Source organism: Lissotriton helveticus, chromosome 3_1 (genome assembly GCF_964261635.1).
Source record: "Lissotriton helveticus chromosome 3_1, aLisHel1.1, whole genome shotgun sequence".
In the NCBI taxonomy this organism is placed as follows: domain Eukaryota; kingdom Metazoa; phylum Chordata; class Amphibia; order Caudata; family Salamandridae; genus Lissotriton; species Lissotriton helveticus.
Window position 1 is genome coordinate 134,417,789 of NC_136061.1, and position 15,136 is coordinate 134,432,924.

Sequence of the window (15,136 nt, forward strand, 5' to 3'; positions counted from 1 at the left end):
GGTAAGGTACGTGATGTGTCTGAGCAGCGGGGCACCTGTGGGGTTGATGTCTGTCCCTGATCCCGGTCTGGGAGGTAAAAGCCCCGTGTGCACTGTAGGATCCACGCACAATGGTGGCTCGTGGGAGAGCCACGAATATGCCCCACGTGGCGTGGGCATGTGTAGGAGGAGGTGGGGCACTTGTGCCGACGGATCGATGCCCTCGCGCTGCTGTGAAGGGTGCGTGCGTTGCACTCTGCGAGGAAGACGCGTGTGTGAGCCGGTGACGCTGGGGAGACGAGCGGGCATCGCCCGCGGGTTGTGCTTGTTCGAATAAAAAACACCTCTTACCGGAGTGGCTGCTGTTAGGAGAGTGTATATGTGTGCCTGGCATATGGGCCAACAGGGCACCCGTGGGGTGCACGTGTGTTCGTTGTTTTGTTTCAAGCGGTTCTAGTTTGTTTGTCCGTGTTGTCCAGGGGGTAGGTGCACAGGTGTGATGGACGCAGTGGAGATCGTGTGCGTGTGTGTGCGGTGCATGCGGTGGAGGGGCTGGCCTGCCCGTTGGACTGCCCTGGATTATAGACCCACGCCTGATCCTGTGGTGCTGTAGAAAGAAAGCTGTCCAAGGACCTGGGTAACAATCGAGTAGGTCCTTGGTCATTTTTTGGGTTACCCCATTATATCATAATGGCTTTCTGTAGAAAGAAAGCTGCCAGGTGTGCCCAGTGTGGGGTCAGAAGGGCCCAGAGGCCAACTAGAGCCACATTTCGGGGGGTGGGCGCGTGGGGGGGAGGGGGAGGGGGCGAGGTACAAAATATTTCGGGGTGGGAGCTAATTCTTCCAGCATTGGGCAGAGTGGAGATGAAGGGGTGAAAAAACAACAAAGCCTCGTTAACAGGTAAATGGCCTTTTAAAGACCCGTGAGGTACTCGGCTGCGGTTGCGATGAAGCTCAAAAACTGTCTGTGTCTGCCCGGGAAGCTGTCGACTCTCAGCCCAATGGGGTTGCGCGCCTGGAAGGGCCCATCTGTGGTGAACACGCAGCAGTGTCTGATGTAGGGTGTAGAGGGGTCGCACTGGTGCAGAATGGTATAAGCGGAGAAAGATACCCCGGGATGCGTGTGATGCAGGCAGGGGCTGGAGGGTATTTTTGGATGAAGAGTCACAGGAGTGAATAAGGCAGGGAAAAAAAGAGAACATCTGACTGAGTACTTTTGGAGTGAGATGCACAGGGGTATTTGCTGCAGTGGCAGAAGGGGGTCTGTGGATGCAGAAGCATGTGGGCGCACGACGAAAGAGCAGAAGGGTGTATGTGAAGGGAGGGAGGTGCTCAAGAATGGATGATGCAAGGGCAGAGGCGTATCCGTGGCTGTAGATGCACGCAGGTGTATTGCGCTGGGGCGGAAGAATGTGTTTTGTAGGGAGATACACGTGGGTTTAGGATTTTGGGGCAGAGGGGTAACTTTGTAGGGTGATAGAAATGGGCGGCATATCCGGGGCAGAAGGGTATATATAGATGTAAATGCACACTGGTGCATGGTGGTGGGGCAGAATTACATCTTTGTAGGGGTATACACAGGGGTATATGACGTTGGAGCAAAAGGGTATCTTTCCAGGTATACACGTAAGTGTACGATGCTGGGGCACAAAGGTATCTATGGCGGGAGATGCACAGAGGTGTGTGATGCTGGGGCAGAAGGGTACCTCTGTATGGAGATGTACATGGGTGTGGGGTGCTGGGACACAAGGGTACCTGTGGAGCAGAGGCACAGAGGTGTGTGATGCTGAGGCTGGAGGGGTATATTTGTAGGTATACACACATGGGTATGGGGTACTGGGACAGAAGGGTACCTGTGGAGGGAGATGCACAGAGGTGTGTGCTGCTGAGGCTGGAGGGGTATATTTGTAGGTATACACACATGGGTATGGGGTGCTGGGACAGAAGGGTACCTGTGGAGGGAGATGCACAGAGGTGTGTGATCCTGGGACAGAAGGGTATATGTGGAGGGAGATGCACAGAGGTGTGTGATGCTGGGACAGAAGGGTATATGTTGAGGGAGATGCACAGAGGTGTGTGATCCTGGGACAGAAGGGTATATGTGGAGGGAGAGGCACAGAGGTGTGTGATGCTGGGACAGAAGGGTACCTGTGTAGGGAGAGGCACAGAGGTGTGTGATGCTGGGACAGAAGGGTATATGTGGAGGCAGATGCACCGAGGTGTGTGATCCTGGGACAGAAGGGTACATGTGGAGGGAGAGGCACAGAGGTGTGTGATGCTGGGACAGAAGGGTACCTGTGGAGGGAGAGGCACAGAGGTGTGTGATGCTGGGACAGAAGGGTATATGTGGAGGGAGATGCACAGAGGTGTGTGATCCTGGGACAGAAGAGTATATGTGGAGGGAGAGGCACAGAGGTGTGTGATGCTGGGACAGAAGGGTACCTGTGGAGGGAGAGGCACAGAGGTGTGTGATCCTGGGACAGAAGGGTATATGTGGAGGGAGATGCACAGAGGTGTGTGATCCTGGGACAGAAGAGTATATGTGGAGGGAGAGGCACAGAGGTGTGTGATGCTGGGACAGAAGGGTATATGTGGAGGGAGATGCACAGAGGTGTGTGATCCTGGGACAGAAGGGTATATGTGGAGGGAGATGCACAGAGGTGTGTGATCCTGGGACAGAAGGGTACCTGTGTAGGGAGAGGCACAGCAGTGTGTGATGCTGGGACAGAAGGGTATATGTGGAGGGAGATGCACAGAGGTGTGTGATCCTGGGACAGAAGGGTACATGTGGAGGGAGAGGCACAGAGGTGTGTGATGCTGGGACAGAATGGTACCTGTGGAGGGAGAGGCACAGAGGTGTGTGATGCTGGGACAGAAGGGTATATGTGGAGGGAGAGGCACAGAGGTGTGTGATGCTGGGACAGAAGGGTACCTGTGGAGCAGAGGCACATAGGTGTGTGATGCTGGACAGAAGGGTACCTGTGTAGGGAGAGGCACAGAGGTGTGTGATGCTGGGACAGAAGCGTATATGTGGAGGCAGATGCACCGAGGTGTGTGATCCTGGGACAGAAGGGCACATGTGGAGGGAGAGGCACAGAGGTGTGTGATGCTGGGACAGAAGGGTACCTGTGGAGGGAGCGGCACAGAGGTGTGTGATGCTGGGACAGAAGGGTATATGTGGAGGGAGAGGCACAGAGGTGTGTGATGCTGGCACAGAAGGGTACCTGTGGAGGGAGAGGCACAGAGGTGTGTGATCCTGGGACAGAAGGGTACATGTGGAGGGAGAGGCACAGAGGTGTGTGATCCTGGGACAGAAGGGTACATGTGGAGGGAGAGGCACAGAGGTGTGTGATGCTGGGACAGAAGGGTACCTGTGGAGGGAGAGGCACAGAGGTGTGTGATGCTGGGACAGAAGGGTATATGTGGAGGGAGATGCACAGAGGTGTGTGATCCTGGGACAGAAGGGTATATGTGGAGGGAGAGGCACAGAGGTGTGTGATGCTGGGACAGAAGGGTACCTGTGTAGGGAGAGGCACAGAGGTGTGTGATGCTGGGACAGAAGGGTATATATGGAGGGAGAGGCACAGAGGTGTGTGATGCTGGGACAGAAGGGTATATGTGGAGGGAGAGGCACAGAGGTGTGTGATGCTGGGACAGAAGGGTATCTGTGGAGGGTGATACACATGGGTGTGTGATGCTGGGACAGAAGGGTACATGTGGAGGGAGAGGCACAGAGGTGTGTGATGCTGGGACAGAAGTGTACCTGTGGAGGGAGAGGCACAGAGGTGTGTGATCCTGGGACAGAAGGGTACATGTGGAGGGAGAGGCACAGAGGTGTGTGATGCTGGGACAGAAGGGTACCTGTGGAGGGAGAGGCACAGAGGTGTGTGATCCTGGGACAGAAGGGTACATGTGGAGGGAGAGGCACAGAGGTGTGATGCTGGGACAGAAGGGTACCTGTGGAGGGAGAGGCACAGAGGTGTGTGATGCTGGGACAGAAGGGTATATGTGGAGGGAGATGCACAGAGGTGTGTGATCCTGGGACAGAAGGGTATATGTGGAGGGAGAGGCACAGAGGTGTGTGATGCTGGGACAGAAGGGTACCTGTGTAGGGAGAGGCACAGAGGTGTGTGATGCTGGGACAGAAGGGTATATATGGAGGGAGAGGCACAGAGGTGTGTGATGCTGGGACAGAAGGGTACCTGTGGAGGGAGAGGCACAGAGGTGTGTGATGCTGGGACAGAAGGGTATCTGTGGAGGGTGATACACATGGGTGTGTGATGCTGGGACAGAAGGGTACATGTGGAGGGAGAGGCACAGAGGTGTGTGATGCTGGGACAGAAGTGTACCTGTGGAGGGAGATGCACAGAGGTGTGTGATGCTGAGGCTGGAGGGGTATATTTGTAGGTATATACACATGGGTATGGGTGCTGGAACAGAAGGGTGTCTGTGGAGGGAGATGCATAGAGGTGTGTGATGCTGAGGCTGGATGGGTATATTTGTAGGTAAACACACATGGGTGTGGGGTGCTGGGACGGTAGGGTATCTGTGGAGGGAGATACACAGAGGTATCTGATGCTGAGGCTGGAGGGGTATATTTGTAGGTATATACATATGGGTATGGGGTGCTAGGACACAAGTGTATCTGTAGAGGGAGATGCACAGAGTTGTGTGATGCTGGGACAAGAAGAAGGACAGCTTTGGAGTCCATGGGCAGGAGCTGAAACATATGTATCGATGGAGTCTCACAGGGGTGTGTGAGGCAGAGGGACAGGGCATCTTTGGAATGAGATGCGCAGGGGTATCCATGGAGGGAGGCGCACAGGGGCAGAGGGTAGCTGTAGATACAGAAACACAGGGATGCATGACGCAGAGACTAGAGGGAGAGAGTGGTACGGGGCGCTATGATGCTGCTGGAGAAAGATGCACAATGGGGCATGTTGTAGGGACAGAAGGGTACTGAGGAGGCACGTGTCCCAGAGCAGCGGATGAGACGGTCACAGGGTATCTGCGTGGAGAGACGCGTAGGATGCCTGTTACAGGGGCCAGTCTGTGTGTGGATTCGTGTTCTTGCTGTGCTTAGAAGAGGTTAGAGGAGAAGGCAGCGCCGGGCGACAGGCCGGTCGGATGCTGTTTCTGGAAAGTCCTCTACGTCGACTGACAACCAGGACGTTGCCAAACGTCATGAGTCTCCAGGCCTTCCGTCCCACCCAGAGGGCACTACTCTGGGCGAATCCTCATCGTACTATGCATATATATATTTTTTTGTTGTTGCAGTTTTATATTGATCGAACTCGACCCGAAGATATTGAAGGCTTTACATGAGCACTAGCTACGCTACACAAGGACACATAAATTTTTGGTAGGCACGGGAAGATTAAGTGATTCGCCCAGAATCACAGGATGTTGTGCCGACGCCGAGACTGCAACCTGGTTCCCCAGTTCCAAAGTAGGCAGCTCGGGCCGTTAGGCCTCACCCTACCCTCAGCGTGTGGGGGGACGGGGGTGGGGAAGGGTCGTTATCGTTATCATTACATTATTAAGGAACTTTCCAGTATACCTCACTCAGGCTCTCATATTACAGCTCAGATTAGTGCTGGAGTTTTCCAGTTTCCTCTCTCCCTACCTCGACTCTATTCTTTCCCTAAATGTGAGGTCGCTGTAGATCAAGGCTCTCAAGTAAACATGGGTATTAATAATTATCATTTAAACGAATTTGATTCCTCATTTTATCAAACTTGAAAGGATGAAAGGCTGTGATTTCCCTGCTATCTCAGCTGCGGACGCTTAGCTCAATTATCCCCATGGCATCTAAGGCAATGGTGTTGGTAGACAAGTTTGTGGGATTGAATAATGGGGAAAGGGGCGGGGGTGCGTTGTAGACAGTGGACTCCATCCAGTGTTGCGCGAGAGCTCAGACCCCGTTCACTTTGGGCAATCAGGTTCGTGCTATTGGTCGAACAGCAGAATGCTGAACTACTGACCTCCCCTCCAATCCCAGCACGCGCTTGTTTACTACATAGCAGAGGCCACAACTGCCAGGTAGCCACAAATAATATGTGTTACTTCCGCCTTTCCGGCGCCTAAGCAAATAACACTACGCAGATGCGTACAAACGGGCCTCCCCGTAGAGTGGCAATACTGAAACTCTGCTTCCCAGAATATGCAGCGACCTAACGGCTCAAAGGCAGGACTGGCAAACATGTCACCCCTGCTGTGCGTAAGCGTCTCGTGCCTTGATATGAGTTACGCCTTTTTTTTCTAATTTCATGTTTCTGAGCACTCTTACATTTATGACCAAAAAAGCGAAACTACGAGATGCAGGGAGTAAAGACAATATAATGACTAGGTGAAGGTGAAGTACTGGCTGGTGGCTTGAACCCCACTGCTGGGTGGAGTACCGAGGGTGAGTGGGGCAGTGCTCTGGGTAAAAGTGTTACTGAGGGGCAGATGAAAGCAGATTGCATATGCTAAAAGGAACTTTGGCCCACATGCATCATTGTTACATTTTGCACTTCCTAATTTGCGAAAAATAAGGAATCGCAAATTAAGAAGTGCAAAATGCTATGCATCATTATTTTCGGTATTCATTTGGGATTCGGTAAAAATCGCAATTTTTACCGAATCCCAAATGAATACCGAATTCTTAAGTAAATTTTCGCAATTCCCATTGATTCCTATGGGCCAAAAGGCCCATAGGAGTCAATGCAAATTGCGAGTGGCACTTAGAAAATTTCATGGGTGCAGGGGGGGGTCCAAAGGACCCCCCCATGCACCCCTGAAATGTATTTTTCGCATCATGTTTCACACACACATGTCCTAAAGACATGTGTGTGTGAAACATGAATGTTGAAAAAAATACTTTTTCACCATTTAAAACACTTTTTCCAAATTTACCGAGTGGTTCAACCACTCGGTAAATTTGGCACCCTAATTGCGAATTTCCACTTGTCAAAGTAATGATGCATTGCTTTTAAGAAGTCGCACATCTGCGACTTCTTAAAAGCACCCGCAATTTTAGAACTCGCAAAAATATTACGAATTCTAAAATTGCTTCATGCATCCCAAAAAGCACTTTTGCATTCGCAAACGGCCGATTTTAAGGAATCGCACCGTTTGCGACTACAAAAATGCTTGATGCATGTGGGCCTTTGAGGCTCATTATGATGGCGGGCGGACATCAGTCTGCCCACCATCATAACGGTGATGGGTCCGACCGCCAGACGTGCGGCGGTCCCACCGGCCCAATTAGGATGTGCCCGCCATACTGGAGGGCGCATCCTAGCATGCGGACTGCAGCACCGTCCGCAATGGTAAAAGGGCATGCACAGCATTTCCCTGCACCACGTGGCAGGCACCACGCGTTGCCTGCCACTTAGTGTAGGGAACTGGAGGGGGGTACCATGGGTACCTTCAAGTGCACCCTCCCCCAGCAACGTGCCCCCAAAGCCAATCCCCGCCAGCATTTCCATGGCGGCATTGCCGCCATGGAAAGGCCTTTAATCAACCCACATTCGAATTTGGGTGGTGATGCCTGCTAGGCAATGCCACCATATTAGTGGCCCAGCTCCACCTGACCAGCAATCGTAACGATTGCCGACCGGCGGAAAAGCGGCAGACGGACTTTGCGTCCGCCGCGATACCCATCACCATCATAATATATGGTGACCAGATGGCTCCAGGCCACTGGGACACCACACTTGCATTTCTGGACTTTCCTTTAACATATCAGTGCATTCTGGGCTTTGCAGTCTTGCTTCATTTTAATTGAGCCTATTGGACCCCCTGATGACAATTATAGGGGAAAGCAAATTCCAGAAATGAAAAAGTTATTTACCAGGACATGGACCCATCCTGTAACTCTATTTTTTTAGCTAGTAGCTTGCCTTATTTTATAATATTGACTTTAGCTTAGCACAATTTTTCAACCAAGTACAAAAAAATATAATACAGTTAATTTAAAAATCAACAGACTAAAACTTTATAAAATGTACACCCGTAATTCATATCTTTTCCTAACGATGATGGCTCTTTTTTATAAAGTTTAAAACAGCTATTCAGATATGTTGTGGGTCTAGTTTGTGAAGGCTTATCAGCACTAGCCTATATGATCTGACTATGGTCTGGCTGAGAATGGGGACCAAAATATGCAACGAGGCGCAGAAAATAAAATGCAAAAAAAGCCTAGTGACATGTGCATGACTAGAAACACCATCGCAAGGACAAGGTGGCGGCATTCTGAAGAAAGTCCCATGTATAGGAAATGCTGTGATAAAGATCTATTGCCCACATGCATCAAGGTAAATTGCATTCGCAAACGGTGCGAATCGCATTTTTCGGCCGTTTGCGAATGCAATTTCCTGATTTGGGATGCACCAACCTTTTTCAGAAATTCGCAATTTAAGAAATTGCACAATTGCGATTTCTTAAATTGCGAATGCATTTAAGGAATCTCAATTTGAGATTCCTTAAATGCAATTCATCATACTTTTAGAAATTGCGAATTTGGAAATTAGAAATGCAAATTACCATGAAGTTGACCTTCATGGTAATTTGCGAAAATCTAGAAAAATGCTTTTAAATGCATTTTTCTTTGTTACATGTTACACACACACGTGCCCTTGGGGCATGTGTGTGTGTAAGATGTATCCAAAAACAAATTTCAGGGGTGCAACAGGGTGTCTTTTGGACACCCCTGCACCCTTGAAATTGCATTCTCAATTTGCGAATTCACAATGATGAATTGCAAATTGAGAATGCCCTCCCATTAATTCCTATGGGCCTTTAGGCCCATAGGAATGATTGTGTAGAAATTCCTTAATTGCGATTCTCAATTAGAGAATCGCAATTAAGGAATTTTAAGAAATCGCATTTTTTTTGCGAATTTCTTAATGAATTGCATTTTGCAATTCCTTAATTGCGATTCCTTAATTTTCGCAATTAAGGAATCGTAAAATGGAACAATGATGCATGTGGGTATATGTACTCAGTCTAAACCAAGTTAAGAGAAAACACTGGCTAGGGTTTGCAATGAGTGATAAATATGGATCTAGACCTGTAGGTGTACGGACAGCAGAGTAGTCAAATACTTGACAAAGATTGCGCCCCTTCCCTCCTTAAATCGATACACTGGTCTACAAAACACTGTTTGATTTTTATCTTTGCAACTCTTAACAATCGGCCCGGGGTTATCATACATTTCCGGGACTCCCGATAGATAGAATATTCACTTAGCACATGCCAGCCATGGGATGTATTGAACATTATCTAATAATAAAACGTCTGATAGAAAAGCTCTGACCAAGCTCGCTTCCTGCATGGCCCAACAATTTACCCACTAAATCTGCAGGGCTAGCCAGAGCGCATCCTCCATATAAGATAAGTATATCTCCTTGGGCCCAATGATAGAAGTAGTACTTCTTTGGACAGACAATAATCTACCATTTTTTGTGCGTTGGAGAACATCAGACTTAGAGTAACCCCAGACACTATCCCTAAATGAACCCACGGATATGCACTTGCCTTTACAGATAGTGATATTTGCTTAGGATGGGCAATAAGTCTTCACGCAAGATTTAGAGTGGTTTACTTTTAAATACAAGTTTTTCATGAAGACATAAAATATTCTATTACAATTTGAATGCTGTTTCTAGAGATGAGCACCACATCATCTGCATATAATAAAATTTGGGTAAAGCGGTTTGCCATCTTTCGTATATTGATGCCTGTTTCAAGTAAGCGTTTATTTACGTTATTTATGGATAACAAAAAAAGTAGGGTGCTAAGATGCATCCTTGGAGGACACCTCTAAGAGTCCTATCAGTTGGAGTTAGCTCTTCAGTAAGTCCGGAACAAATTGTGACTGAGGTTTCAACACTTGGACGTTTTATTAGTAGTTGCAGGTCTTTATATACCTTCAATTGATCCATTATGTCCCATAACTTTGTCCGGTTAACTAAGTTGAATGCGCTCGAAAGGTCCATTAGTGCAAGAAGGAGTGCTCCCCTTTTTTGCTAATACATATTTTCCATCTATCAGAAATACATTTAAACATTGTTTAATTGTGCCAATCCCATGGCCCAAGCCAAACTGTGCTTCAGTAAGTACCTCATGTTCGACAGCCCATGCTTTGAGCCGTAACAGGATAACCCGTCCATGGATCTTGGCACTCAAATCTATAAAAGAAACTATCTGTAGCAGGTAGAGAGGCTTCTGTTACCCTTTGTTAAAATGGGTAGGATGATGGCTCTACACCAGCAATCAGGGAGCTGACCTATTATGGCGGTTTTGAATACGTTTGTTTAAAGCGGAGCACAGAGTGATATGTTAGATTTATAGAAGTTAACGGGGACTCCCTCAGGCCCAGGTGCCCTCCCAGCCGAACTCCTCGATCCAGCCTCAACCACTTCCTCCACACTTACTTGGTTCCTGAAGACGGTTTACACATCTAGCTCTAAAGGCGACCCTACATCCTTAGGGATATGTTCTCTCTCAACTGTGTGGGAAAACATCTCTATATTGCTGTACCCATATATTGGGTGGTATTAGGGAATCTATTATTGGAAAGCTGGAGTATGCAGAGATTGGGGGATCTACTACCTTCCAGAATCTTGAGGAGTCCCTCGCCCTACCTGATTCAGCCAAGTTCACCAATGCCTTCTGCCTCATCTGGATCATATGATCCTTTAGTACAGGTTTATAGGTACGACTGGCTTGCTTTATCTCTAAAGGACATCTACAGTTAGAATGGAGAACCTTTTGTTTGCAGCCGTACACGTTGCATCAAACCACCTAAGGGGTTTGTCTCAACTTCAGTTGGTTTTAACGTTAGTAGGTCAGAGGCGGACAAATACATTTTGTTAAAGCTTTGAAGAATACTGTATGGATCCCAAAGAAAAGCATATTGAAAAATCTGCATTAAGCTGACAAGTTTAGCAATGAATACTTCTGATGAAACCTTGTTCCATTTTAGTCTATGGCCCTTGGATTTAGAGTAATCGCAATGTTTAAGCGTCCCATTTGAGTCTGAGTTATTTGTAGATATATTCAAGGTAGTAGTAAGGGCATTGTGATTTCTACAAGATTTACTTATGATCTCTAATCCCGTATAAATGTTATGCAATTCAGAGGACACTATTATGAACACAATTGTGCTTCTAGACATACTTCCACTATTCGGTCGGTGTGCCCGATGAGCCCATTTCATTTAAAATCATCGAGCCATATTTCATTATTAGCTTATTTCGAGAATCACCATACACTGAGTGCGATCATTTCATTTTTACCCTGTTCCATAAGACCACATACGCATTGTCCACTGAAATTACAGACTGTTACATTGAAGTCAGTTGGGATGCAAGTTAAGTTATATGCCATGCTTTCCCTATGAGCGTGCTCCAGAATGTAGGTGGGTTAGGGGTCTAGAAGAAGGGAAGGTACATGGGATGACAGTTGGCTTTGGTGGAGGTAGAGTAGCAGCCGTGCCATGTCCTGCTGTTACTGAATAAACTTTATTCATCTTAAATGAAGTCCAGCTTCTTAATATTGGTGACGAGTGAGAGTAACTTTGTGAACACAGAAGGCTTAGTTCTATGCTCTTTCTGGGCTAGACCACTCTTAAATACTATCAAACACAGTGTCCAGATAGATTGTTTCTTAATTAATCATACAAGACTTCAGTGCTTCGCTCTAAAGCCTCTGTACTTTTTATTTTAATAAAAAAATACACAGGCTTGAGAACGAAGCATTGAAGTCTCGAGTGAGAGTAACAGCAGGACAGCCCACATGTGACCCTGGAACGCTGTTGGAGCCTTGCGGTGACAGTTCCAAAGCGATGAGATCCCTGCCTGCTGGGTGGATTTCAGGTGGTCCAAGGGCCTTATGTAGTGTTGTGTCAGAACGTGAACGTCTGGTCACTTGCAAGGTACTTTGGAGTTGTGGGGGTTTCAATTGCGTGAACTAGTGCTCGCGGTTTCAGCTGTGCGAGTCCATGTGCGTGGCCTCAGGTGAACTTCTTTGTAGCCGATTCCGATTTCGCTGGGATCAGGCTCCGTCCGACTTAGATCGGGAGGGCTTCCTGACCGACTCGTGCTCTGGCACGGACTCCCAAAGTCAGCTTCCCGGAACTTTTACGTGTTGGAGGCTCTGACTCGATCCGGCTGTCTGACTCGTGCATCATACTGGCTCGGTCGGAAATCGCCTCCATTGCACAGCACAGTTTGCTTACGGACGAGACGTACAGAGCGGCTCGGACCCGAAAACGATTTGGACAGCGATTTTGCGTTTCTTGCATCGTACTTGCTCGCTCGTACAGATGTACGGGTCGGTCAGAAAACAGACTTCCGGCTCGTACTTTTTCCGGTCAGATCACGCTCAGAGCTCTTCTGAGCAAGATCTCGCTGGGAGAAGGCTCAGTCCGACTCGGATCTGGAGGGCTTTCTGACCGACTCGTGCTCCGGGGCTCCGAGAGCCCGAGTACGATGCGAACAAGCACTGACGGACACGGGTCACTCGGAGCCCCATTGAAGTCAGTGGGAGCCTGTTGGGAAACATCCTTTACAATGCAACTTTTACCACGCAGTGCCTTTACGACGCAACTTTTACAACGCAAACCATTACAACGCATTGCGCTGGGGGGCGCTCTAGGATAGGGAATAGGTTTAATTTACTATCCAACACCTTCCCTACTATCCAGGGGGACTGGAGTTGGAATAGTAAATTAAACTATTCACTATCCAGCGCCCCAAAGCACTATGCGTTGTAAAGGCAGGCGTTGTAAAAACAGCGTTGTAAAGGCATGCGTGGTAAAAGCATGCGTTGTAATGTCATACATCCAGCCTGTTATACGACGCGTACATAGGCTCCCATTGACGAAAAAGGTATGTTGCGCACAAGGGCGCCCCCTGTAGTGGGGACGCGTCTGTGCCACCTGCACTATACATGCATGTGTAGGGGGAACCCTTGGCTCCCCCCTGTGATCGACTCGTATGACTATGGGTGTTGGGGGGTCTGGCACGGACCCCCAAAGTCCGCTTCCCGGAGCTTTTACGTGTCGGAGGCTCCGTCCCGATGCGACTGGCAAACTCGTGCATCGTACTGGCTCGGTTGGAAATCACCTCGATTGCACGGCACAGTTTGCTTATGGACGAGATATACGGAGTCGGAAACAATTTGATCGACCATTTCACGTTTCTCGCATCGTACTTGCTCGCTCGTACAGCTGTACGGGTCAGTCGGAAAACACACGTCCGGCTCGTACTTTTTCCAGCTGGATCGTGTTCGGAGCCCTTCCGAGCAAGATCGGAATCGGCCCCTTAGTGTTACGTTGCCCGGCTGCTGACTTCACACTAGGTAGCGAGCCTGCAAGCCATGACTTCCGCACAGCTTCGGATGAACTTGACTTTGGAGTTAAGTTGCCTGGCCAGAGTATGAGACCTTACGCTACGTGACAGCCATCTTAAATTGGGCCATTTCACTTTCCGGACGAGATTTAGTTTTCGGCAGATATTACTTGCGTGGATCCAGCGGTGATCCGCACACCATCTCCATATTTATTACACATACAGCGTCCAATTATTGTGTGCATCTAGGAGCAATGCGCACACCTTTACATATTGTTGTACAACAAAGGCCTTTGTTTGAGTGGTTCTAGTGGTGATGCGCAAACCGAGTATTGATTTAGTGCGTGGTTGACGGTGACGCGCACACCTGGTACATATGTACTTAAAAGTAGTTACAACACCATCAAAATTTGTGCATTTAGTGACACGCACAGTACATTGGAGTAACTTTAGTGCACATGTGCATGACGTGTATTTCTTTATACATTGGTGATACACACTTATTTAATTTTTAAATTCTATAACACATTTCTTGTCAGATATTTCAGGGTGCAGTTATTGCGGAACGGTGTGCATCAAGCGGTGGTAAGAACACCTTGCAATAAACACATTGGCATGATGCAACAATCAATTTCTCTATCTCCTGCATTTAGACCCTTATTCATCTGAAACAGATTGGGAGCAGTGGAAGGAGTGTTTCAAAGCTTATCTGGAGGGTAATTCATTTACACATGCAAAGAAGTATGCTATATTAAAACACAATTTAGGCACTGAAGGGTGCAAATTACTAAAGCATATTCCCAAATAAGTGGTATTTGTGGTGGATGGTGAGGGAGATATTTTGGGGGAATGAATATGCTTCAGCTATCAAGTCATTGGAGGTACGTTTCAAAACGTGCAAGAATGTCACTTGGGAGAGACTTAAGTTCTACAAGAGGGTACATGTTGCAGGAGAATCTGTATCAAGGTATGCTGGTGCTTTAAGGGTTCTAGCTGCGTCCAGTGAGTGCAAAGCTTTTGAGGAGGAGATGATTAGATACCAGTTAGTAGAAAAGACTAACAACAAATAAGTTCAAGAAGCTTTATTGTCTAAGCCTAGTTTAATATTGCATAAAGCAATATAAATAGTAACTAGGAAAGAGAGTATAGCGTCATATATGGAACAGATGTCTGTATCCGATGATAAATTACAGACACAACCAAAAGGTGTGTTGGCCATCAAGAGTAAATATTAAAAAAAAGAGCAAAAACAAGGATGAACTGGAGAAATCAATCAAAATCAATCAAAAGTGAAAAGGTTTACCAGAAAACGACATTCAAGTGATTCAAATGCTATAGGTGTGGGAGTACATTTCAACTTGGTACTACGAGAGTGTACCTATATATAAATCGTGTGCCAAATGTATGTAAAAGGGCCTTTTTGCCAGGGTGTGTAGGTCGTCTGGCAGAATGCCTTCAGGCAAGGTACATAGAATTGAATCCAATCAAATCTATGAGCAAGAGACGTCCTCTAGTTAGGAGGATGAAGTATTTAACATTACGGAGATTAAATTAAACCACTACAAGGTGGACATATGTGGTGTGACATCAAGAGGAACAAAAAAAAATATTTACTTGCTGTACATGAATGTAGTAGTGAAAAAAGTGATGGCAGACTTGGAGTCTCCATTTACACTAATGAGTGAAAGGAAACGGAAGCCACTGGTCTGTGAAATTAATTTATGGAGCTCTACTATTCGCCCTGTGAGCTATGGGGGGTAAACCTATTGAGGTGTTGGGTGAGTTTGATGCAGAATTAAGTCTCAGAGACAACAAGT